This window comes from Mesoplodon densirostris, chromosome 6 (assembly GCF_025265405.1).
Source record: "Mesoplodon densirostris isolate mMesDen1 chromosome 6, mMesDen1 primary haplotype, whole genome shotgun sequence".
Classification (NCBI taxonomy): Eukaryota; Metazoa; Chordata; class Mammalia; order Artiodactyla; family Ziphiidae; genus Mesoplodon; species Mesoplodon densirostris.
The window spans coordinates 5699774-5725468 of NC_082666.1; the positions used below are offsets into that span (position 1 = coordinate 5699774).

Below are 25695 nucleotides of genomic sequence, written 5' to 3' on the forward strand. Positions count from 1 at the left end.
TAGGCTGTCCTTTCATATTGTCAATGGTTTCCTTTGCTGTGCAAAAGCTTTTAAGTTTAATCAGGTCCCATTTATTTATGTTTGCTTTTGCTTCCTTTGCCTTAGGACAGATAAAAAATATACTGTTACAATTTCTGTCAAACAGTGTTCTATGCTTTCTTCTAGGAGTATTATGGTTTCTGGTCTTATGTTTAATCTGAGTTTTTGTATATGGTGTAAGAAAATGTTCTAATTTTATTCCTTCATATGTAGCTGTCCAGTTTTCCCAGCACCACTTACTGAAAAGACTTTTTTCCCCATTATATATTTTTGCCTCTTTTGACATAGATCAGTTGACCACTTAAGTGCACGGGTTTATTTCTGGGCTCTCTATTCTGTTCCATTGATCTATATGTCTGTTTTTGTGTTGCTACCATACTGTTTTGATTATTGTAGCTTTGTAGTATAGTCTGAAGTCAGGGAGTGTGATACCTCTAGCTCTATTCTTCTTTCTCAAGATTGCATAAGCACCATTCCTACTGACACCATTTTTGTGAGGTCTTCTTTTCCTGGCCCTTTGGGCCAAATACCTGCTCTCTTCATATTTGAACACATATGTATCTCTCTCTAACTGGTGTAATTCTACCAATCTGAAATTGCAGTTGCCATTTTGAAAATTTTGTTATGAATAAGATTTTTCATTTAAGAGACACATTAAACACAGAACAAAAAGGGAAGAAACCTCATGAGGAGAGAGTCTCTGTCTTGCCCATCTAAAAGACAGATCACCTTTTTAAATTGGGAGACCTCCTCCTTTCTCCCATACTTACTAAGTGCCAGCTTTTAAAGGACATGACTTAATAGGATGCCAAGAATCTGAATTACTATTTAAACGAGCTGTACTGACTTTAGCTCTGGTAGTTTTGAGTGGGTCTGTCAAAATGGGTTTTGCCTTGTCTAAGTCTTCTCCTCTCCTTACACAGAGAAGATAAGCAGCCACTCGTATCTATCTGCAGTCAGCTTGCTCTCACTTCTTTCTTCCTTCCTTTCCCATATTTTCTCTTTTCTTGGGTAAGTCTGGAGATTAACTAATAATAAATAGCTTTTCAGTCCTTATGTGCAGACTCAAGAAATATCTAGTACAGATTAACAGTCCAAAATTTCCATAAGAAAGAAAGAAAAATGAAACTATTTTTGCTTCTACTTTTCCCTTGCTGAAATTATAACCCAAAAGTTTAAATGTGGGTTTGGGTAATAGTTTTGTTTCCTATACCTAGGCTTGGTATATCCAAGAGTCTTAAAAATCTTTTTGGATATATGACCATAGGAGGTTTATTTATATTAAAATATTTATGTAATATTCCTGATAATTAGATGATTCTTTGGACTATATACAAGAGTGAGATAAAATTAGCTTAAAAATAACTCTATGCCTCCTGATTTTATTATGATATAAAAATAATGCAATAATTAAATCAATGTAAGATTTGGGGTTAATTTCTCATGATTTAAACCTTCTAAATTAACTTTATTAGTTCTATGGATCCAGTAAGTTATCACTGTTTCCACAAATTGTTTAAAATTATAAAAAATAAAATTGAATTTAATTGAAAGAACTTGTATAATAAAATATCTTTTTTAAATGATTTAATCTCATGAATTCTTATAATGCTTTAAATCATAAAGATTTGATGTGTTGGTCTAAGTTTTAATTTCCAGTTGTTTAGTCCACTTAAAGATCTCTTAAACAAACAATAAATTGAGTTAATTAATAATCTTTTGATATATGGATAATGTCTAACTAAAGGAAAAGATCCAAACATTGGGCACCACATATAGTTTTAAATTACCCTTCTTCCTTATTTTTATATAAAAGTTACCAATAGATTGATTAACTGGATGTGTAAATTTCTCTAAATGATATATCCATGCTTATTTTGTCACTTTAAAATTTGTTAAAGTGACATAAAATGTACGCTCATAGAAGAATTTGCTAGACAGTTCTTGGTTTCCAGTCTTCTAGTTTTCTCTTGTGTCTAGAAACTTTAAAGTTAGCTAATATAAATGGTTACAGAGAAATAGGAATAGGTACCTAAGATAAATGTGGTTTGTCTGTTTTTGTTTTTGTTTTGTTTTGTTTTTGCGGTACGCGGGCCTCTCACTGTTGTGGCCTCTCCCGTTGCGGAGCACAGGCTCCGGACGCGCAGGCTCAGCGGCCATGGCTCATGGGCCCAAACGCTCCGCGGCATGCGGGATCTTCCCGGACCGGGGCACGAACCCGTGTCCCCTGAATCGGCAAGCGGACGCTCAACCACTGCGCCACCAGGGAAGCCCTGTCTGTTTTTTCATTAAGAAAATTATTAGTTTATTAAGAGAGTAAACCAATATAATCTATGCATTGTTTTATTTAATGTGATGTAATCAGTTAAATTTTACAACTAGTTAAGAGTTTTAATTTTATCATCTACGGGACTTCCCTGGTAGCACAGTGGTTGGGAATCTGCCTGCCAATTCAGGAGACACGGGTTCAAGCCATGGTCCAGGAAGATCCCACATGCCACGGAGCAACTAAGCCTGTGCACCACAACTACTGAGCCCACGCTCTAGAGCCCGGGAGCCACAACTACTGTGTCCACATGCCACAACTACTGAAGCCCACACGCTTAGAGCCTGTGCTCCGCAACAAGAGAAACCACTGCAATAAGAAGCCCGCGCACCAAAATGAAGAGTAGCCCCCGCTCGTCTCAACTAGAGAAAGCCTGCATGCAGCAACGAAGACCCAAGGCAGCTAAAAATAAATAAATAAATAATAAAATTTAAAAAAATTTTTTGTCATCTATTCATAAACACATACCTAAGAAGGTATATTAATTAATTCAAAGTTTTATAAATGATAAAAGATACCAGAAGACAAATTTGAGGATAAACTATTAATTGTAAATGTAAAGGGTCTGAGGAAAATAAACTGTTTGTCTAGATTTATAATGCCTACAGATAGTGAATTTGAAGAAAATATTGAATTGTGTTTAAAAATATTGGAAATCTTGGCTCAATGTTAATAAATTTGTTTATTCATTAAGAAAAGGACTTATAAATCTTTATTGCAAATTTTTAAATGAATGATAGACAAAAAGTAAAATCAGAATTTGGGTTTTCTTTCTGTAAAGTGACCAAGTTATTCCACTTCCAGATAAAAGATTCCTTTCCTTTTTATCAACAAAATATTATGTTAACTATCTGAATTTTCTGTCATTACTCAAGAATCATTTTGAAAAAAAGTTCCCTTTTTTTTTTTTTTTAAGTTCCTATAATCAACAATTTCTTGTCTTTGGATACTATGACATATCATATACAGAGGGGGTTGGAACATGCATAGAGAAACTCACAGCATTTCTGACTTGGTGAATCAGAAAAGTGAAGCCAGGAAACTACAAATGCCAAAGAGTGCAGAGTAATCCTAGAAGGGACAGAGATGGGGTGATCTCCAAACTCTGTACACTCATCTCTCACTGACCCTTGAACTACTCATACTCATATGTGGGACAGACTCAAAGCAGCTCAGCTAAAGACAAAAGATCTGAAGATAGAAACAACAACAAAAAACTCCGAGTGTTTGGAGAAAACCCTAAGCAACACACAAAAGAGCTACTAGAACTAATAAGTGAGTTTAGCATATTGCAGGATACAAGTTCAGTATACAAAAGTCGTTCTTACTTCTATACATTGGCAATAAAAAGTTAGAGGCTTCCGCAGTATGGCCGGCGACGTTAGCTAGCGCTCGCTCTACTCTCTCTAACGCGGAAACAGCGGACTACAAGGGACTGAGCTGTATCTGCCTCTATTTCCAACAGACTCACGTTCAACTTTCACTCACACACACACACACACACACACACACAAAGCCAGGAAAATTTTATTAACCCTTTAAAAAAAAAGTTAATATAGAATTATAGCAAAAATGGAACCTCAACTTTAGTTAACACAGCCGGAACAATCCGCAGCTGCGGCAGCAGCAGCGGGAGAAGAGATTTAATTTAGTTGATTTTGGGGGGTTGTTGGTTGTTCGCTAGTCTCACGGTGATGGAAGTTGAACATTTTTTCGAAGGGACCCAGAAGCTGCTGGAGGTTTGGTTCTCCAGGCAGCAACCCGGCGCAAACCAAGGATCTGGGGATCTTCGCACCATCCCAAGATCCGAGTGGGACATACTTTTGAAGGATGTGCAGTGTTCAATCATAAGTGTGACAAAAACTGACAAGCAGGAAGCTTATGTACTCCGTGACAGTAGCATGTTTGTCTCCAAGAGACGTTTCATTTTGAAGACATGTGGTACCATCCTCTTGCTGAAAGCACTGGTTCCCCTGTTGAAACCTGCTAGGGATTACAGCGGGTTTGACTCAAAGCTTCTTTTATTCTTGTAAGAATTTCATGAAGTCTTCTCACCAAGGGTACCCACACCGGAATTTCCAGGAAGAAATAGAGTTTCTTAACTCAATTTCCCCAAATGGAGCAGCATATTGTATGGGAGGCATGAATTCTGATTGTTGGTACTTGTATACTTGGGATTTCCCAGAGAGTTGGGTAATCAATCAGCCAGATCAAACCCTGGAAATTCTGATGAGTGAGCTTGACCCAGCAGTTATGGACCAGTTCTACATGAAAGATGGTGTTACTGCAAAGGATGGCACTCGTGAGAGTGGAATTCGTGATCTGATACCAGGTTCTGTCATTGATCCCACACTGTTCAATCTTGTGGGTATTCAATGAACGGAATGAAATCGGATGGAACTTATTGGACTATTCACATCACTCCAGAACCACAATTTTCTTATGTTAGCTTTGAAACAAACCTAAGTCAGACCTCCTATGATGACCTGATCAGGAAAGTTGTGGAAGTCTTCAAGCCAGGAAAATTCGTGACCACCCTGTTTGTAAATCAGAGCTCTAAATGTCGCACAGTGCTTTCTTTGCCCTAGAAGATTGAAGGTTTTAAACGTCTTGATAAATGGATAAAGAAATTTAGCAAGGAAAAGAAAAGAGACAGTCTACACAACAACATGAATGAATACCAAAAAATCATGCTATGTGGAAGAAGTCAAATACAAAAGTCTATGGTTTTTGTATTATTCCACTTACATGAACTTCTTGAAAAGGCAAAATTACAGAGACAGAAGGCAGATGGGTAGTTGCCTGGAACCAGTGGTTGGAGAAGGGAATTAACTGGAAAGGGGCACAGAAAAAATTGTAATAACGAGGGAACTGTTTTATAATCTCAGTTGTGACAGAGGTTCCATGATTACACATCAAAATTCATCAAAACGTACACTTAAAATGGGTGGACTTTATTACATGTAAAGAATACCTTAATTTTTTTTTAATTACTTAAAAAAAAATCTCCCAACCCAGGCCCTAATATTCTATACGTATCCTCCCCTAAGACGTTGTCAAGGTACTGTTCAGTGTTCTCCATTACTTCACTAAGATTTCCTTCCTTGACAGGCTTCCCTGAAGGTCTGTGAGGAGTTGACTGTTAACAAATTTCAACTATATTTCACTTATAAAAACCATTATGTTACAGATTTTATCATCATGATATCAATAATGGTTGACACATAACTTTTTACTTACTGTATCAAGCACTCTATATGCAATATCCCACTGAAATCCCATCAAGCCCTTTAGGGAGGTGGCATTATGATCCATTTTCTTACTGAGGCCATAAGAGTAAAGTTATTTGTCCAGGGTCACAGCTAATACATGACAGAATCTAGATCAGGACTCAGACTGGAGTATGTGTACCCCTTGGAAGTAAATGAAGATTTTCCAGGGGTTATTAGACACGGATCACTTTTAAGAGAATAAACTCCCAAACCTCAGCCTTCCTGTGTACTCTTCGTACAACCAATCTGCCTGAGCCAAGGCACCTGCAACCCTCCCAGTGATTCTTTCCCATGGCCCTTTCACTACCACCCATCATGCACTTTACAAAGGCAAAGCTCACCCTCACCACGGAGCACTGCTTACCAGTACCAACACCTCTGGGAGGACAAACACAGCTCCAAACATTGGCGTTAGTGCAGCCTCCTTTCCTCATGGCACCTTAAACCCACAGTTTTATGACTCTCCTGGCTTCATTCACATTACTGTTAAGGGTGACGCATGGGGCTGGAAGAGGGGCCTTTGAGGTGGCTCTGAACTCATGTACATCACAGAATGGGCTGGTATGTGTAAAGACAATTTTTGTTTAACCACCTTGCTTCTTCAATCCCCCTGCTATTCTTAAAGAATTCATTGTTATTATAGGAAGAGGCAGAGAACAAAGTCAAGAAAGGGTTGGTAGGAAATACTGAAGGCAAAGGTTTCTCATTTCATCCAGGTAACAAACCGTGGCAAAGTACTGTACGATATTCAAGAAATAGAGAAAGCACGCTGGGAAATCCCAATCAATCTCATAGCATGTCTCCTCTGTATTTCCACTATTCTCAAGTAGTGTGAAAGAGCTTGGTGATTATTCTTTTCTTTTTTTTTTTTTTTTTAGAGATTCTTATTTTTACTTGAAAAGTAAAAATAAAAGCAACAATAACAACAAAAAACAACTAAGGTACACATTGGGAACTGAACTACTATAGGTTTTCTTTCTAGAGGTGTGACATCCATGTTTTCTGGTCAGTAATGTTCTACCAAATATTGTACTAAACCAAAGTACTAAATCCAAGCAGACAGATGACCAGTAAAGCTGTTTGCTACTGGTGATCATTCTTGATTTGCCAAAAGATTCTTAGATGCTGTAAATGCACATTTATTTTTTACTTGGGCACGAGTCTCCTGCTCCTTGTTACTTATCTACCTTTTCTGATTATTGGAATAATACACTTAGCAATTTGAGATTAATTTAACAGGAATATGTTACAGGTTCCATTGTGAGCAATAACTTAGTAACAATCATTAATATACGTTTTGTAAGTTCCACACTTAATATTGGGCCCAGTGTCTTCTCTGCCTTTCATTAATAACATCTACAAAGTAAATTAAATTGTACTCTGAGAAGCAGAACATCCACTTTTACATATGGTGTAGGATACAGTGTTTTCAAATGCAACCTTCTTAAACATTCAAGAAGCCAGGAGAGGGGCTTCCCTGGTGGCGCAGTGGTTGAGAGTCCGCCTGCTGATGCAGGGGACACGGGTTCGTGCCCCGGTCCGGGAAGATCCCACATGCGGCGGAGCGGCTGGGCCCGTGAGCCATGGCTGCTGAGCCTGCGTGTCCGGAGCCTGTGCTCCGCAACGGGAGAGGCCACAACAGTGAGAGGCCCGCATACAGCAAAAAAAAAAAAAAAAAAAAAAAAGAAGCCACGAGAGAAAAAGGTCTGATGAATATTCAACAAACAACAGGGGATACTCCTAAGGGGGGTGATCAAGAGAAAGAGACATTTACTTATTTTAAAATAATGAGTAAACACTACCATTGTAATAAAAACAATTACAATCAAAAAGTATTCATCAGGATAAGAATTAAAAGGTAATCATTTGTTTACTGGAAGCTTCTGGAAGCTGTATCAATTCTGACCTGCTGAATAGATGAACACCAAAGCGGGGGAAAAAGAGGGGAAAAAGGAAAAGGTACCTGGTCTAATCTCTTGATGTAGTGTTTGAGCTTTGAGAACAGGTCCATGGGTCCTGGCGACAGAGATTTGCACCTGGAATCACAAACCCACTGGTCCTGGGAGCGGAAGAACATCCTGTGTTCTTTTATTACCAAAATATTCCTATATGGAAAATGCCTGGAATAACTGTCAAATACAAATAAGAAAGGTCTTGGCAGCAAGATTTAAATGTTAACCATCACGTTGTTGAATGCTTTGTATGCAGTGACTACCCAATACTTACGGAGTATATAAAGCATTCAGAACAGGGTCTGACATAGTTAACAGTAATGTAAGTTTGCTATCATTATCATTATACTGCACTCTAGTAGCACAGAAATGTGAAAAGCATTTCACTGATTCATTCATTCACTCAATAAGTTTCTACTAAACATCTACTATATGCCAGGTAATAGAATATGTACTGAGATTTAATAAAAGCACAAGATAGGCATGTTCCTGTGCTAAGGGAGCTTACAGTCCAGGAGGGGGAGGGGCAGTGACCAAAGTATCACATTAATTAAAGTATAATTACAAATCGAAATAAGTTCTCCAAAGACAAGAATAAATCCTATGAGAGAATACAATAAAATGAAAGTTTATATAAAAAGTTCTTAATGACTTGCATATGTTTTATAAATTCCTGTTTTTAAAAGATTCTCTCATTAAAATTCTTTCGATAAAGTAAAAGTCAGAGTAGAGACTACCAGTATCTTATTTTTTATTTCTATTCAGTCTTTTTAAAAATTTAATATTGTGGTATCATACCTAAACTAGAAATTTATATCCCACTTGAAAATATACTGATTGCTTAATCAGCCCAGCCATGGCTTTTTGTTAAGAATTTTTCATGTTTACAAAGTGGAAAACACTTATTCTCTAATTTATCTATTTAGTCAGTCAGTCGTGATTTCTAGACATCAGAGTCCCTTAAAGAGAAATATACCTAAACAACAAAACAATGTGGCCAGTTATGCAAAATAAAGGTACCAAATTAAATCTTTAAGCTCTGAATATGATAATCAATATATCATATCTGGACACAACTCTATTCATAAGTGCAATAACTTTAAGCAAAATTTTTGTATCTGTCAGGCTCATGCACTTATGCTATCCTTGGGAAAACATTTTTAAAAATAAGAGCAAAGGAACAGCTACAAGGAACAGACTATTCCGAAACCACTTCCAGGAACAGGGTTTGTTTAAACAAAATGTATTAAGTGAAACCAGCTGCATTAAGGGTTGATGCCATCTGAAGTGGAATTCTAAAACCACCCACTTCGTAATATCTGGGTAATTATTCCTTCCTGTTGCTATAAATGAAATACTCAATGGCCAACGAGCTATAAGACAGCATGGCAAGGAGCAGTTCACCAATGAACAAAAGGCCCAATTGTAGTACAAGTGGATGCTCACAAGAAACCCTTGGGTCTTCTAGCTAGTCCAACTAGCTTTATGCTTCCTTATCACACATCGGACGAAGTGCTAAAGAAATGTGAAGAGAGTCGCTCTTTTGAGGGTACCAGGAGAGAGGTGCCTACAGTCAGGAATAATCATATTCTGCCAGTGGGTCAACTGATGACGCTTTCACACAAACTGATGATTTAAAAAACAAAACAAAACAAAACAAAAAAAACCTCCAGGAATTAAAAATATGCTCTAGGGAATTCTAAAATGCATACTTTTTTCCAATCTGAAAACTAAAACAGATCTGAAGAAAAATGGAGCCTGAATCATAACCAAGGTTTCATTATTTAAAATCATTTTCCTTAACTTATGACAAAAGCATATGAAAGGGCTTGCCCCTTTGAAGACTTCCTGGTGGCGACATATCAGGGGAACCCTTCGGGAAGTCATGTGACCCAGTCAAGAACATCCATCCATTTTGAAAATGTTTCCCAGTGTATCATCAGTACTGGTGGTAGGACTGTAAACAAAACAATGCAGTTGAGAAACGCAGCCATTAATCATTTTATTTTGGAAACCAATTAGGGGATGATGAAGGAAGAAAAAACAGTGATTCATTTGTTTTGATGAAATCTGGCCTTCAAAAGATAGAATGGGCCAGGAAACACACATATTTTTATGTTCTAAGGTATCTTAAACTTGGCCTTTAAAAAAAGATTCTTCCCAAGCTCAGTAAATGAACAAAATAAATCAGCTAGTTTATGAACTTGACCATGATATATTCTGCTAACTTTATGGATGTAAGCTTGCAGGTAAAAAAATATATATGACCTAAGGGCAGTCACAAACTTTGCTGTTTGAAGCACCAAACTCAACAAGATAGCGATGTACCATGATCCAATGTCACCTGCAGGATGATGGTAGCTAATGAGGTGCACTCATTAGCTGTGTTTACCTGACTCTTTAAAAAGCAGGCAAAGCTCAGTACTAAAACTCAAGTCAAAATGTGCAGTTCACAACACAGCTTGTATGGACCAGATTTGTTTCTTAGAAGAAATGTCTGAAACTTCTAAAATGGACGGAGAGGATAATATCAACATGTTCTGAAAGGTTTAAGAACATTCCAATTACAGGAAACCCTGATGATTATGACTATCACCAGTTAAGAATTCAAGCACAACTACGTAAACAGACAGTACAGTATTATTTGAAATATCTCTTAAAATATCCTATTTTTTAAAAAAAATCCTTTTTTAAGTTTTATTGAAGTATAGTTACTTTTCTCTTAAAATACCCTATTCAACATTTTCCACACATCTTAACCCATCTTATACCCTCCCCCATTCAATACTTCCACTCTTTGTGCTGCCCAGGACCCCACATCAGAAATCTTATTTGACATGGTTACTGGTTTGTTATAGAGAAAGGGTACAAGTGGAGGGCTGGGAGGATGAAGAAATTCTTGAAGGACCAGTTGGTGCAGGAGGTAGCTGATGGAAACTGGAAAGGAAAAAGAAGAAAATCAAGAGACAAGCAGTGACATGAAAGGGGTCACCTCCCTGGAGAGGCTTTCAGTTACTTGTGGCCTCAGGGTTACCATGTGGCCTCTTGAAGGGCAGAATGTAAAGTTCTCAGTTTGAGCAACCAACTCAGTGTCAGGAGAAAGGAAAAATGACACATTAGCAATGGGAAGCTCAGAGCGAATTCCCAGAGGCTGTCAAGACTCAACCTAAGTGATGGTGTGTCCTCGCACAAACGTAGGGCATACCTCAGAAGTGAACCCCAAGGCAACCTAGGTCTACTTCCTAGATGAAAATGCTATTCTATTTTCAACTTTATTTCTTACTTTCATTCTGTCTGGATGGAAGAAAGATGATTTGGGGGTTTAAGTCCTGGCTCGGTTCTAAACCAACTGGGATGTTTAGGCAAGTTAATCCACTTCGCTGGGTCTATTTAACTTCTTAAATTCTAAACCTTCTTTCTTAGAGTCATTTCCCTTCTTGAAATATATCCTTGAGAATGTCCTTTCGTGATGAGTTCTCAGTGGTAAATTCTTTTTGTTTTTATTTATCTGAAAATGTATTTCACTCTCAGTCTTGAAAGACTGTTTTATGGCTATACAATTCTAGGTTAATAGTTATTTTCTCTGCCTACTTTGAAAATATTATTCTACCGTTTCAGGGCTTCTACCCTTGCTGTAGAAAAGCCAGCCGTCACTCTAATCCTTTGCAGGTGATCTGTCTTTTCTCTCTAGCTATTTTAAGAGTCTTTTCTGTCTTTGATATTCTATAGGTTCACTATATATTCAGACATGGGTTTCTTTCCTTCTTTTCCTTTCCTTTTTGACTGTGTTGGACTTTGATGGGCTTCCTGAACCTGAGAACTTTTATCTCTCTACCACACTTAGAACTTAGGACAAGAGAGGACCCCGTCCTCAATTCCACAATTTAACAGACTCCAGCTCTCCCCACAAGGCAAGGGGTCTGAAGGCTCAGGGGATGTGCCTACCAAGAGCCTAACTACCATATTCTAGGTATCCAGGACCCTGGAATTCCCTACCTAGTCAGCTCCAAGCCCACATTCAGGGCTTACATGGATCTCTTCCCAGGTCTACTCTGAAAGTGGAATGCACCAGCAGTGTGGGCAGATTAAACATGCCAGAGGTGTCTTCTAGTGGCATGTTTGTGAGAAATGTGAACAGAGATTATATAGGCAGGCTGAAACATCTATACATGCGTGCTTGAGGCCCCTCACAGTGCACAAAAAAGCTGGGGGAAGAAAGAGAAGAGGGTCAGGCCATAGTTCAGGGTCTGGCTCAGTCTGTGCTGCTACATGCCAGTGCAAAACCCTGTGAAGTTCAAACACTCTAAATTTCTAGGTTACTATGGTATATTCACCAAGGCAGGAGTATAGAACATATTTTATTTAGTAGTTTGTTACACTTGTAACTTTTAAATATTTAGACATATAGTTTGTGGGCCTCCATTTATACTGATGCCCTAACTTCCACAAATGACAAGGGATGGCCTGATGTTTATCAATTATAAAAATTCTCACCAGTTATCTCTTTCAATATTTCCTCTTTGCCATTCCCCCTAGCATCCTCTTATGTTCTGGGAACTCCAATTAAACCTAAGTTGGATCTTCTCACTATATACCCTGTCTCTTAACCAATCATATTTTCTATCTCTTTCTCTCTCTAAACTGCAAGCTGTGTTACTTCTTCAGATTTATCTTCTAGTTCATTAATTCTCTCTTCAGCTATATCTATTCTGATATTCAACCCCTTCTTGAATTTTTTATTTCAAAGATTACACTTTTCACTTCTTGACATTATATTTGGTTTTTAAAATAAATTTGCCTGGTTGTTCTTGATGATATCTTTTTCTTTACTCATATTTTCAATTCCTTCTTTTGTTTCCAAAAATTACTAAGTGAATTTATTTTATATTCAATATCTAATATTTCCAATATCTGAAATCTTTAGATGTCAGAGTTTACTATGATTTCTATTGACTCTTGCTCATGATATCCTGTTTCTGTGTGTCTGTCTGTCTGTCTGTCTCTTTTTGTGTGTTCATATTAGTTGGAATGATCCATGGGAATTCTTGAGTCCAGAGAAGACTTCAATTTGCTTCTGTCATGTGCCCACGGACACTAAAAACCTAGGTCCACTTTAAATCAAGATTTCCAACTTGCAATTATGGGGGGGCGGGCAGTGTCACACAAATAGTATAAAATCAATTTCCAAACCCATGTGAGAGCTGGTCAGTAGCCACAAGTTCTCATGTGACTTTTTTTTTTTTTTTTTACTTTGTCCTCCACCCAAAGCCAAAAGTGAAACAGAAAATTTTCTTTGCTGCTTGATACTGTGTAAAGTACTCCTCTCCTAGTCCACCTTTCTCTGAGAGTGTAACCTCTCTGAAGTCTTGGCTTTACAAGAAATGGTCTTGGATCAGCGACCCCTTTCTCTACCCTAAGAGAGCCCAAGTTTGTCACAGGCACACTACTCTCCTCCCTCACCCCACCAGAGTTCTGGGTCATTTGAATCTGTATACCCAGGTTATCATCAATTTCTGGGGTTAAAGTTTTGTGAGGAGCAGATTATTTACATGGTCAGGGAATGTCTTCCCCACAGATTGCTTTTTAGTTGCAAGAGGAAAACTAGCAATTAATTATCCAATGGAGGAACCAAACCACACCCTTGACTAGATAATCAAAATTAATGTCACTAATGACAGGCAGAAGGACACTGTGTGCACCTGGATGTGATACCATGAGAAAGAAATAACATTACTCCTGTAGTATTCTAACCAAGAATGTGTACCCTGAATCTAATAGTAAGAAAACATCAGACCAAAACTGAAAAACATTCTATAAAATAACTGGCCTATACTCTTTAAAAATATCAATGTTATGCAAGACAGAAATACTAAGGAACTGTTCCAGATTACAGGAGATTAAAGAACATGACAATGCAATCCATGATCTGGATCCTACACTTGGGGGTGGGGGTGGGGGGATGCTATAAAAGGCATTACTGTGAGAAGACTGGAATATGGATGGTAGATTAAACAAAAATATAGTTATCAGGGTTAAATTTCTTAAAATTGGTAATTATACGGTAGTTAAATAAGAGAATATCCTTGTTCTAAAGAAATACATTTGAAGCATAAGGGACAAAATGTTACAACCTAATCTCAACTGACTCAGAAAAATGAATTTTCTATCCACATACACATACAGAACGAGAGAGAGGAGGGGGGAGAATGATAAAGCAAATGTAATGTGGCAAAATGCTAAAAGTTGATGACTCTAAGTAAAGAGCATGTGGGAATCTCTACTATTCTAGTAAATTCTGAAACAATTTCAAAATACAAAGTAAAAACCACGGGTGGTCAAACGTGAGCCAATGGTAGATGTGGAAAACAGAATAAACAAACATACAATGTTTGCATTAGCAAACTGTGCTGATCTGTGAGGAACCCAAACTCCATTTTACCAAATATTTCTGCTGAGGCACAGGTGAAGAAATAATATAGAGTTCTGCTCCTGCCTAAGACACAGAAAGCCGTAAGAGAACATCCGTCCCAACCTAACAAGAAAAGGCTAGATAATCTATAAAATCGTAACATTTCTTGAGCTAATCAGAGAGCTGAGGTCACAAGGTAACCAAGTGAACAGAATTCTAAAGAGTGACAAGTCCCTCCAAAGAGAGACAAGGCATACAAACTGTGTGACCTTTCACAGAGCACAGGAGGAACAGGTGGCTGCCATAAAATTACGTAAGAGGAAAACAGCTTAAATTTTAATAAAGTCTTATAAAGCCGAGTGTGGCTTAGTATAACATATCGAATCCCTGGGAGTTCCAGACATCACAGCTGTCTGAACTGACTTGCAAGCTCTTTTCCATGGGGCCTCTACCAGATGCTCATGATAAAGACTGGGAGCAGAGAAGGAGGCTAGAGAGAGCCCCCCAGTACTGAACTGGGATAAAATCTTGCCCACTTCCTGGACCATTCTCTCATATAGCGTGAAAACTTTAATCCATCGGGGGAAGGGCAGGAAACCCTCCCTGCCCCCCAGGATCCAGGCAAAGATCTACCGCTTCTGGGGGTGGAGGAGAAGCAAAGCCATTGTCAGCTGGATCATGCACTGATACAATATAGAGGTCTGCTACTGCTGGGGAGGAGGGGCCCATGAGAAATTCTATCCCACCCAACCAACACCCCCCACCCTGGAAGGTAGAGTTTGGGTGACACAGAGCACCAGTGGAAGTGCTGGAATACTAAGAGAGCCCCACCACAGGACATGTCTAAGACTAAGGACTAAGAGGACCAAGAAATTCTCTGCCCCAACCAACCATGAGCCTGGCTCCAAGTAAAAAGCTACAGCAATTTACCACTAGGGTAATAATAAAGGTAGGTTAAAAGTAAAAGAATAGGGCTTCCCTGGTGGCGCAGTGGTTGCGAGTCCGCCTGCCGATGCAGGGGACGCGGGTTCGTGCCCCGGTCTGGGAAGATCCCACATGCCGCGGAGCGGCTGGGCCCGTGAGCCATGGCCGCTGAGCCTGCGCATCCGGAGCCTGTGCCCCGCAACGGGAGAGGCCACAGCAGTGAGAAGCCCGCGTACCGCAAAAAAAAAAAAAAAAAAAAGTAAAAGAATGGGGAAAAAATATTAGGCAAGCATTATCAAAAGAAAGCTGAACTGGCTATCAGAACAAGAAATATTACCAGGGATAAGGAGGGATGTTACATAATGATCAAAGGGTCCATTCAACAAAAAGTCTTAACAATCCTAAATGCGTATGTACCTAATAACAGAGCTTCAAAATATAAAAAGAAATAATGTAAATAAAAGTAATTTAGTCTTCCCTTTAATTCTGACTAGTCATTTCTTTGCTTTTCCTCCATCCTTACTGGTCCAACTTTTATTACTTACTATTATATGATAACCAGCTTTTACAGCTAATTATTTACATAATCATTTACTTATTATTATATGATAACCAGCTTTTAAAGCTAATAACTCATTTCAAAATATGCCATATTTTCACTGCAGCACTGTTTGTGTTAGCAAAATAACTCAAATGTCCTTCTATGACAAATTGGCAGAGATGTTTTAGGAACAACTGCATTAGGGAAGAGGGAGAAAATGATATGAGAGGAGCTCCATCCCACCAGAAAGAAGTAGAAGGTCCAACCCTTCCATCGTATCAAAGTGTAAAGAGAAGAAGAGAGGAAGAAGCCAACAGTCAAACAAGTGTCATTACTTCCCCTCCCTGCAAAATTCTGAGGGAAGAGATGATGTATCGGTCAGGGTCCGTCCAGTCAAGAGAAGGAAACCAAACCAGTAATTTGCACAGGGAAATTTTAATCTAAAGAATTAACTAACAGAAAGTTGTTAACGAATAAGAGGATTTTCTAACTGTGTGTTCTTAAGAGTCCATATTTGTCTATTTGGCCTCCATTAATTATAGGGCCAACTTGGTTAGATCTGCCCTGTGATCCAGAGCTAACACTCGAAACCACCCCCTTATCCGAGTCTCATACACCCAGCCAGTACTTCCCCTGCCCTAAGTCACCCAGGGCCAAGCACCAGACAACTAGGGCCGAGGGAAAGCAAACAAGGAAGGAGCTAAAGAACTCAGAAGAACCTCCCCTCCACTCCAAAGACTCGGTTCAGACCCTGCAGAGAGGTGGTGCTCCGCAGGAACACACAGCGAGTAATCCACAGAGGTCTATGAAAGCGGCCCACTGTGCAGTGGAGACATTTGTTGGAGGGTGTGAACGGGTTGGCGACAGTCCACAGTACGGCCTCCCGGGTGGTCTGTGAGGGACGCTGAGTGTCACTGGGCATAGCCCACCGAAGGACGTACCCCACTGAAACTCAGCACACCGGAAATAGGAAAGGAAACCCCTTCTCCCTCGATGGCCTTGCAGCGTCCCTTTAACATTGTCCCTCTGTTGACAAAGCCTAACATTAAGCCAGCTTGCAAGGGAGAAGCGCTTATGGAGTCCAGATCCTATGTCACAAAGCAGAGCGAAGAAAAATGGATTTGGAGATGAAGGGCAATAAACTGGTAACTGGGGTTTCCCTGGTGGCGCAGCGGTTGAGAATCTGCCTGCTAATGCAGGGGACACGGGTTTGAGCCCTGGTCTGGGAAGATCCCACATGCCGCGGAGCAACTAGGCCCGTGAGCCACAACTACTGAGCCTGCGCGTCTGGAGCCTGTGCTCCACGACAAGAGAGGCCGCGACAGTGAGAGGCCCGCGCACCGCGATGAAGAGTGGTCCCCGCTCGCCGCTAGAGAAAGCCCTCGCACAGAAACGAAGACCCAACACAGCAGAAATAAATAAATTAATTAATATATAAAAATAAAATAAAATAAAATAAACTGGTAACTGACACCGTGAGGGGAAGGGAGGGCAGACTGGCGGATTGAGGGGGAAATAATGAACTTCTGCCCCACCTCCTAATTGAAACTGAGAGAAGATCACCTTGCGGGATGCCACCTCCCATCCATATATACACGGATGGCCACAGAATAAAAGTTGGGAGTAGCATGGCAGGATAAGGCAGAGAGACCTTGTTAACTGGCTAATTAAAACACTTCTCTTTACTTCTCCCCACTACAACATGGCAATTTATGAGGAAGGCAGATAGGTGATTTTTTTTTTTAAGACTATCATATCTCTGCACAGCTGGCTAGTAGAGTAGTATACAAATCTATGACTCTTCTACATTACTATATGTCTTAAAAAAAGAGGAAAAAACCAAAAAGAGCACACAAACTTGTAAATGCATAGAATATTGTACTTCATCACATCTAAGATGCCACTGTGAGATACACCTTTACTTTATGTTCCATTAAACCATGGCATTCTATTATAATAGAATTATTATAAGATCCATCCTGGTTTTAGAGATTTTTTTCTTCTCATTTTTTATTGTTTAACTATTTTTTTAAACTGAAGTATAGTTGATATATGTTCCAGGTGTACAATATAGTGATTCACAATTTTTAAAGGTTATATTCCATTTGTAGTTATTATAAAATATTTGCTACAGAGTTTTTTTAACGTGAAATAATGGACATTTTGGAATGAATTAAAGTAGCTTTGAAAAAATACAGAAGAAACCAGTAAGGTAGGCCTTACTTCTACTGAATGCCTGCCTTTGTTGCTTTAATTTTCTTACTGTGTGTGTATGTGTATTTAAAAAGCACACATGTACAAACTTCCATACTATTCACCTTAAATTCTCTCCTTAGAAAACATCCTTGTCATCCTCCATTTGAGGGAAGAACTTAAATTCCTACCTAGACACATTCTAATTCCAACAAGTGTGTGTTTCCAATTCACAGCCGTTTACGTAACCTACTGCTCTACCACTTTGCATGCCGGCGGGTATCTTTTTGGTGCCTCATTTTATTACCAGAACACATCTGTGTGAACTGGCAAAGTAAAGGATGCAATCTCTAAAGCAGGTGTGTTGACTGTCCCACACAGAGGAGACAACCACAACCTCCATCTCATCTCACCAGCTCTCTCAGGTTCACATAAAAGGATGCCAACAATTGATTTAATATTCCACATGAGAGTTACACTTCTGGTGGTTACTCTCAACTTCACAGGAGCCTTCAGCTCCATGAGGAACTTCATAGGCCATCTAGTTCATCCTAAACTCTTTGAATGGTTCATGTTTAAAACATTACTGAGAGCTGGGGAATTCTGAATATGGACTGCATGTTGAACAATGTTATTGGGCTAATGCTGGTTTGCTTATGCGCTGCAACGGTGCTGCGGTGGTGTAAGAGAATGTCCTTATTCTTGGCTATCGTGAGTCTACAGCCAATTTCCAGGTGGTCTGGTAAAAGGGAAGTGTTTTATGTAAAGAGAGATGGAGAGCGTGTGGCAAGTGTTAAGAGCTGGAATCAAGGTGAGGGATATAGATTGGTAGTTCTTTGCACTCTTCCTTCAAGTTTTTATAGGTTTGAAATTTTTCATAATAAAAAATTAAGAAAATAAAATAAATGCTCTTGATAAATACAATCTATCCTTCTTAACATCTTCAGGAAAGTAAATTCCACGACTTCCCATGAAGCCAATACAGCTACAGCACCTTAGTAAGGACAGTCACAACTACCACTGCAGCAGCTACAGTTACTGGGGCTTCTCTGCAGGCACCGCGCTAAGAGCTTTAGTGCACTGCCTCTTCGCATCCTCTCAATAATCCTTTGAGGTGGGTGTGTGTTATCTCCATTCCTATCTCACAGGCGTCAGAGCCAAAGCTTTCAAGGGCTAATCCAGTGACTGTGTGAGCCCACTCAAGTTATGGTAGAGTCAGGATTTCTAGGTAGAGAAACTCTGGAGCCCACACTCTTTACACTACCATCTCTTCAAACCTAGATCAGGACTCATGCTTGGTCATGAAATCCACTAGTAAGTCACAGCCAGCATTTTTCAATATGAAATAAAAAAGAACAATCACTGTGCTGTATAATGAGGGTATGTATTAGTTTACAGACTTTCTTCAGATACACACACACACACACACAGAGTCACAGTAGAGTATGTATTCCCCATGCAGGTTGCAATGCTTGAAAACCACTGCATTATTCTATATTGCCTCCTTCCACCTCTTTCATCTCCTGCCCAGAAGGCTCACTGTTTAGGGGACTAGAGGAAAAAAAAGCAATGCAGATTTGGATAGTTAAGGGAAAAATTCTATTGAGAATTCTCTAATCTCAAAGTAAGCCAAAATAATATACTTTTAGTACACACTATCAGATAATCATACAGCTGGCAAATGTGCTAATATAAAAGACACTTGCAAGTAGGAATCTGGATAATCCCCTTGATGTTTGTTATAGTAAGATGTTATCTGCAATCCTATTAAATAATATCGATTTAAAATTCTGGCTGAAATAGTATATATAAATATGGTCCATTGTTAAAGTTAAGTGAAGATTCTTCTCTGGTGATCCTTCTCCATGGAAAATACCATTGCATGTCAACATGACTGAGGTCAAGAATGACCAGGGAAAACTATCCTGAGAAGTCCAAGTTGAGGAGTGTATGTATGTGTCTGTGCTGTTTGTGGGGGTGGGGGGAGGTGGGCAGGGCAAGTGAGCGGTAGACAATTATATCAATAGAGTCTCCCCAGACCAAGCACCCAACTAGATGTCCTATTTTAAAAGGTTAAATGACAAAAGTGAAGGAAAAAATAAAATTCCACATGGGCTTAAGGCCCACCGTTAAAGGAGGGTCACCTGAATTCATCTTACCATTACCAAATGAAGTCATAGGAAGAAAGTACTATGTCTTTAAATCCACAGCCATTTTTCATTCCAAGTTTCTGTTTGAGGCCATTACTGCTCCCTTGGGACTGTGTTGACTCACTACATCTTCAGAATGACGCAAGTGAGCTTCTCTGTACAACTTCAAAACAGACTGTGGATATATCCAGGCAAAGGCTGTCTTAGGAACCACGAGATCCATCAGGCACCCATTCACAGAACCCCGAGGACCGGGCAGGCGACAAGAATGCTCTGCGCCTCATCGCCAGTCTCATCGTAGCCCAAGCACTTTCCTCAACTGGTAAAAGAGCTTGACCATTTTTTCTAAATCTTTTCTTAACTTGCCCATCCTCTCTGGGACCTCACATCCATCTTCACTGCCCATTTCGGGGCCAATCTGCTTTCTTGGACTTACTTGATCATGTGGTAAGAAAAGAATGGAAACAAGAAATCCACTTCAAACTTCTCCAGTGCTGGGTGTCTCACACATCTCCAGTTCCCTCCTCTAATTTTTTTTTAATCTGAAAAAAGAAAACTCATTGTGGGGACTGGGAGAGCAACTTAAAATAGCCATGCTCTCCTGCCCCATTATTAGAGATAACTGAAAGCTGGCTGTAACTCAATATTTCTTCCAGTGCTAATAGAGGTGACACTGAATGGCTCACCTCATCTCCCAAATCAGTCCCCATCTGCATCCACCAACCATGGGCATAGTGGATAACGGAAAGGACTGGCAATGGCAGACCTCCACCCAGCCATTCCAAATGAAGAGCATCAGCCCATGGCATCAAATGCAACTTCACCGTATTTCAATTTTATCCTGACCAAGACATCAGCCACCTGAAAGTATCAAAAGTGTGACATTGTTTTAAACCCAAAGTAACTCCCCACAAAACAGATTACTCATATGATACACATATTGTTGGTTGCTTAGCTGAGGCATTTCACTATCAAACGCACCACTTCAAACTCATTTCTCTATATAAATGTATAAGCTCCCCCTCTCCAAGCATAAAGGGATAAATAGTACAAGATCCTTTCGTGATTTACTGTTGGGGACTAAAGTCTTTAACGTACCTCGAGACTTTACAGACTTGGTTTCAGAGGCGAAATTGTACATTACGCCATAAATCAGCAAGCTCTAACATAAAGTAAAAAATGGCGGAGGGCCGCAAAGAGGCAGAGGAGGATGGAATTTTTATAGTAAACAACTTGGCCATTGTGAATAATGACTGTTACTAAAATGTGCTGCTGCTTTTCCAGTGTCTCTCTTTTTCCCTCTGTTGATCTTCGTTGCCATAACTACCATTTGAATCATCTTAACAACTGCATACACATCTCCAATGCTGTTATTGCCACTCGGTCACTCCAGTTCAGCTTTCATTCACCTGGCAGCTGCTTAGACCAGAGGCTGTTATCACATCACACAGGGGGGCTGTTTTGTGAACAAGTAATTAGAAATTAATTCTCAGATTTTTAAAAAAAGTCATAGTTCTCAATATATGATAATATTTAAATCTCACTTAATCATAATTCTCAATTAACTAGAAGGTTTTTTCCTCCCAAATTGCCATAAACTTTTTTTTTTAATTTTCAAGGAGAAAATGACAAATTTTCAAAATATAAGGAACTTAAAAAAAAAATTCTAAGCTCTGGATAATACCCTAGAGGTTAATATATATTTGGCTTCATGGCCTATGTTTTCTCTATCTGCAGTAATCCATAATCATCAAAGGTGTTAAAATAATGACTGGGTTTCTGGGGAAAGATGGTGGACTGAGCACATGTGCTTATCCCTTCTCCTGACTGGGATCCCTTTAAATTATAATAAAGGAATTTTTTAAAAGTCTAAACCCACAACAGTGAAGAGAAAAGAAAGGGGGTTGTCATCATACAACAAATTTCGACAAATTTTTTGGAATCTGAAAGTGGATGGGTGCACATTGCCTAGTGAAGCAGAACGGAGGAAACCCCTGCTGAGGAGAGTCTCGAAAGAGCAGAGTGACAGAGGGAGCCCATGTGCCAGGAAGAGCTCCAAACATGAAGACTGCAGGTAGAATGCAGGTGGAAGGGAGACATTGGGGTGAAAACTGAGGATTCTACATCTGTACATGAAATGGTCGACAGCCAAAACACACACTGACCCACCTCTGTACGCCCAGACATTGACCACTGGTAAGGAGGAATCTCCTCTAAAGAAATAAAAGGAGGGACTCCCCTGGTGGCGCAGTGGTTAAGAATCTGCCTGCCAGTGCAAGGGACAGGGTTCGACCCTGGTCCGGGAAGATCCCACATGCCGCGGAGCAACTAAGCCCGTGTGCCACAGCTATGAGCCTGTGCTCTAGAGCCCCTGAGCCACAACTACTGAGCCCTCGCTCCTAGAGCCCGTGCTCCACAACAAGAGAAGCCACTGCAATGTGGAGCCCGCGCATCGCAACAAAGAGTAGCCCCTGCTCGCACAACTAGGGAAAGCCCGCGCGCAGCAGTGAAGACCCAACGCAGCCAAAAATTAATTAATTAATTAATTAATTAATTTTAAAAAAGAAATTAAAGTCTGGAAAACACTAATGCAGTATGTTGGTGCCCCAATGTCATATAAGCCATCTGAGAAGATTTCTTAATTCCCCCTACTCGTTAATCCAGAAATGGAACCGGCCAAGCTACAATCCCACCCACATACATAGAACTCCCAATCAACCTTCCCATTCCCACTTTCTTAAATAGGAATAGACAACAAGGATCATCAGACTTTTAAGGAAAGCGTAGAACATCACAGAACAAGACCAAGACAAACAGATTAACCCTGAAGGAAACAGATAATTTTGGAAACTGGAGAAAAATTTTAAAAACACCAAAAAACAAAACCCCACAACTCCTCTAGTTTATATCCTCAGAGAGACTCATAAGGATTATATGTTCAGAAATCAAGAATGTCATGTTATGAGAAAGATTTTGAAACTTAAAAAAAAAAAAAACCTCTTGTAGTTAAAAATGTGACCGCCAAAATAAAAAATTTAAAAAATGAATGAAAAGTAGTCAAGGAAATTTCCCAAACAGCAAAGGAAAAAAGGCAAAGGTCCAGGAGGGCAAATACTAAATTAATACAAACAAAGAGCCCCTTCTAAGAAACGTGACCCTGTTTCATCGCTCTGTAGCTGTTGGCACTATCCCTGCAACTCTGCCCATCTCCTCCAGGGCTTTCTCCTGCATACCACCCTTGGCCACCAATGTGCCTGAAAATCAGTTACCAAAACTTCTTAATTTAGGTTAACTTAAAGCTCGCTTGATTCAAATTTCACAGCGGACACCTAGAGCAGACTGACAGAGGACTCTCAGGTTTAACTCCTTTATCTCAGAGTGGCTTTATCGTTCAAGAGCTAGTCTCCTGGGTATTGCACAGACATTCTCTTTTGCATTGCAGACATTCTCCCTTTTGGGGTCATTTTCCCCTTTTTTTAAAGTATAAAAGTTCCTTTGTGAGTCTGTTGGAGGCAAAAGCTCAGTTTTTGTTTAACTTAAAATGTTATCATTCCCTCATTATTAAATTATATTTTAGCTGAGTTTAAAATTCTAGGTTGGCGATAATTTCCTCTCAGCACTTTAAGATACTGTTCCTCTGTATTCTGGTTTCCATCGTTGCTGCAGAGAAGTTTCCTTGCAGTCAAACAGCATTCCTTGGGAGGCAATCAGTTTCCCTTTGATTGCTTTAAGATCACCTTTATGTCTCTGGTGTTCTATTATACTCCAGTTTGTCTGGATAAGGTTTTTTTTTTTTAAAAAAATTCTACTTGGGATTTACTCTGATTCCTAAATCTAAAGATTTCTGGTTTTCAATATTTTTTGGAAATTTTTAGCATAATTTCCTCAAATACTGCCTCTCCCCTATTACCTCTATCATCTTCTGCCTCACCATTTAAAAAAATATATTTATTTATTTATTTATTTATTTATTTATTTATTTTGGGCTGCGTCGGGTCTTAGTTTCAGCATGCGGGATCTTTCATTGTCGTGTGCGGGCTCTTCGTTGGGGTGTGAGGGCTTAGTTGCCCTGTGGCATGTGGGATCTTAGTTCCCCGACCAGGGATCGAACATGCGTCCCCTGCACTGGAATGCAGATTCTTAACCACTGGACCATCAGGGAAGTCTCTCACCATTTATTTTAAATCATCTCATTCTGTTCTGTTCTTTAGACTTAATTTTCATAGTTTTCATCTTTGTCTTTCTATACTGCATTCTGTGTAATTTCTTAAGCTTTATCCCCAATTTACAAAATCTCTCTTTAGCTGTGTCTAACTCATCGTTTGACCCATCCATTAGGGTTTAATTTCACTGATTATATATCTCTGTTTTCAATTCTTCCAGATCTTTCTTCATAGGATTTTAGCCCTTATTTTCTACTTCACATTTTACTTATTTAAATGTTTTTAAGCCATTATTTTATATTCTGAACCTGATAATTCTGATATCTAAAGCTCCACTCTAGTTCTGCTTTTTTCTCTCTAATTCATAGTTGTTTATTTCCTTGTGTTTTTAAGTTTTGGATTATGAGCTCATGTTTGGTGAGGATTTATCTGTGGGAATCCTGGGCTAAGGCTGGATAAAGGCAGGAATGTACAAAAAGGATATGTTATTGACTACTGCCAATATCTGGGAACTCTATCAACCTAGGATCTCTTTAAGATAATTTCTCTTCTTGGAAATACCCAGACTACATAGGTCAGGTAAATTCAAACAAAGTTCAAGAGAAGGCAGGCCTAGGGTAAAAACTACCTGAGGAGACTTTTTTCCCCCATTCAAAGTACAGGCCAAATCAGACAAGTTTAAAAAAAAAAAAAATCTGCCAATAGGCTTATTTTCTCATTCTACCATTTTGCTAGCGATATGGATAGCACTTCAAAAGTCCCAGCTTTATATGGTAGTCTCAGTTCCACCTCCATGTTTAACACAAGCCCAAGACTTTGTCTCCTGCGCCCAAATAGCCTTTAAAACCCAAGTCTCACAGACATCCCCCATATGACTGAACCGTTCCACTCCTAGCTCCTTACCAAAGGGAAATAAAAGCATATGTCTGCACAAAGACTTGTTCACAAATGTTCTGGCAGCTTTATCTGTAATAACCCCAAAATGGAAACAACCCAAATGCCCACCCACAGGTGAATAGATAAACAAAGTATGGTACATCCTGACAATGAAATAGTACTCAGCAATAAAAAGGAACAAACTATTGATACACACAACAACACAGATGAATCTCAACATAATTAGGTCAGGCAGATAAGAGTATATAGTATATGACTGTACTGTCTAGAATTTTATACAGATGAAAACTAATGTATGGGGATAGAAAACAGCTAAGTGGTTGACTGGGGATGGAGGGGTGTAGATGAGAAAAAGACTGCAGAAGGTCATAAACTTGATGACTGATAGTTTCATTATTTTAATTATGGTGATGATTTCATGGGTATACACACATGTCATAATTTATTAAATTGTACACTTTAAATATCTGCAGTTAACTGTATGTCAATGAACCTCAATAAAACTATCTGGGGGGGAAAAAAGCCTCTTGGTTACTGAAATCAGCAAATGACTCCACGACAGCTGTAGTTTGAGCTTGCACCTCAAACTTCCAGTTTGTCCTTTATTTTTTAGGCCTTGAGGAGTTCCCCCTTTTCTTGCAAGTTCAGCTAATCATTAAAAAGACGTCATATATTTAGGCATCATGTCTAAGTGTTTTTATCAGGTGGATTTTCAGAACAGTTAATCTGTCATATCGCCAGCAAAAGTCTCCCTCATATCTGTGTTTGAAGGCAATGCTAAATTTCCCCAAAGTTCTGTCACATTGTCCCCATCTCATCCCAAATCCTT

The 25695-nt window shown here is 39.3% G+C and overlaps 1 protein-coding gene and 1 pseudogene across 1 annotated transcript in view; one reads left to right on the forward strand and one right to left on the reverse strand.

Moving 5' to 3' along the window:
* Positions 1–25695, reverse strand: part of ABL1 (ABL proto-oncogene 1, non-receptor tyrosine kinase) — a 133631-nt gene that overhangs the window by 69359 nt on the left and 38577 nt on the right. The gene's annotated exons all lie outside the window — the stretch shown is intronic.
* Positions 4060–25695, forward strand: part of LOC132491750 (S-adenosylmethionine decarboxylase proenzyme-like) — a 34052-nt pseudogene continuing 12416 nt past the window's right edge.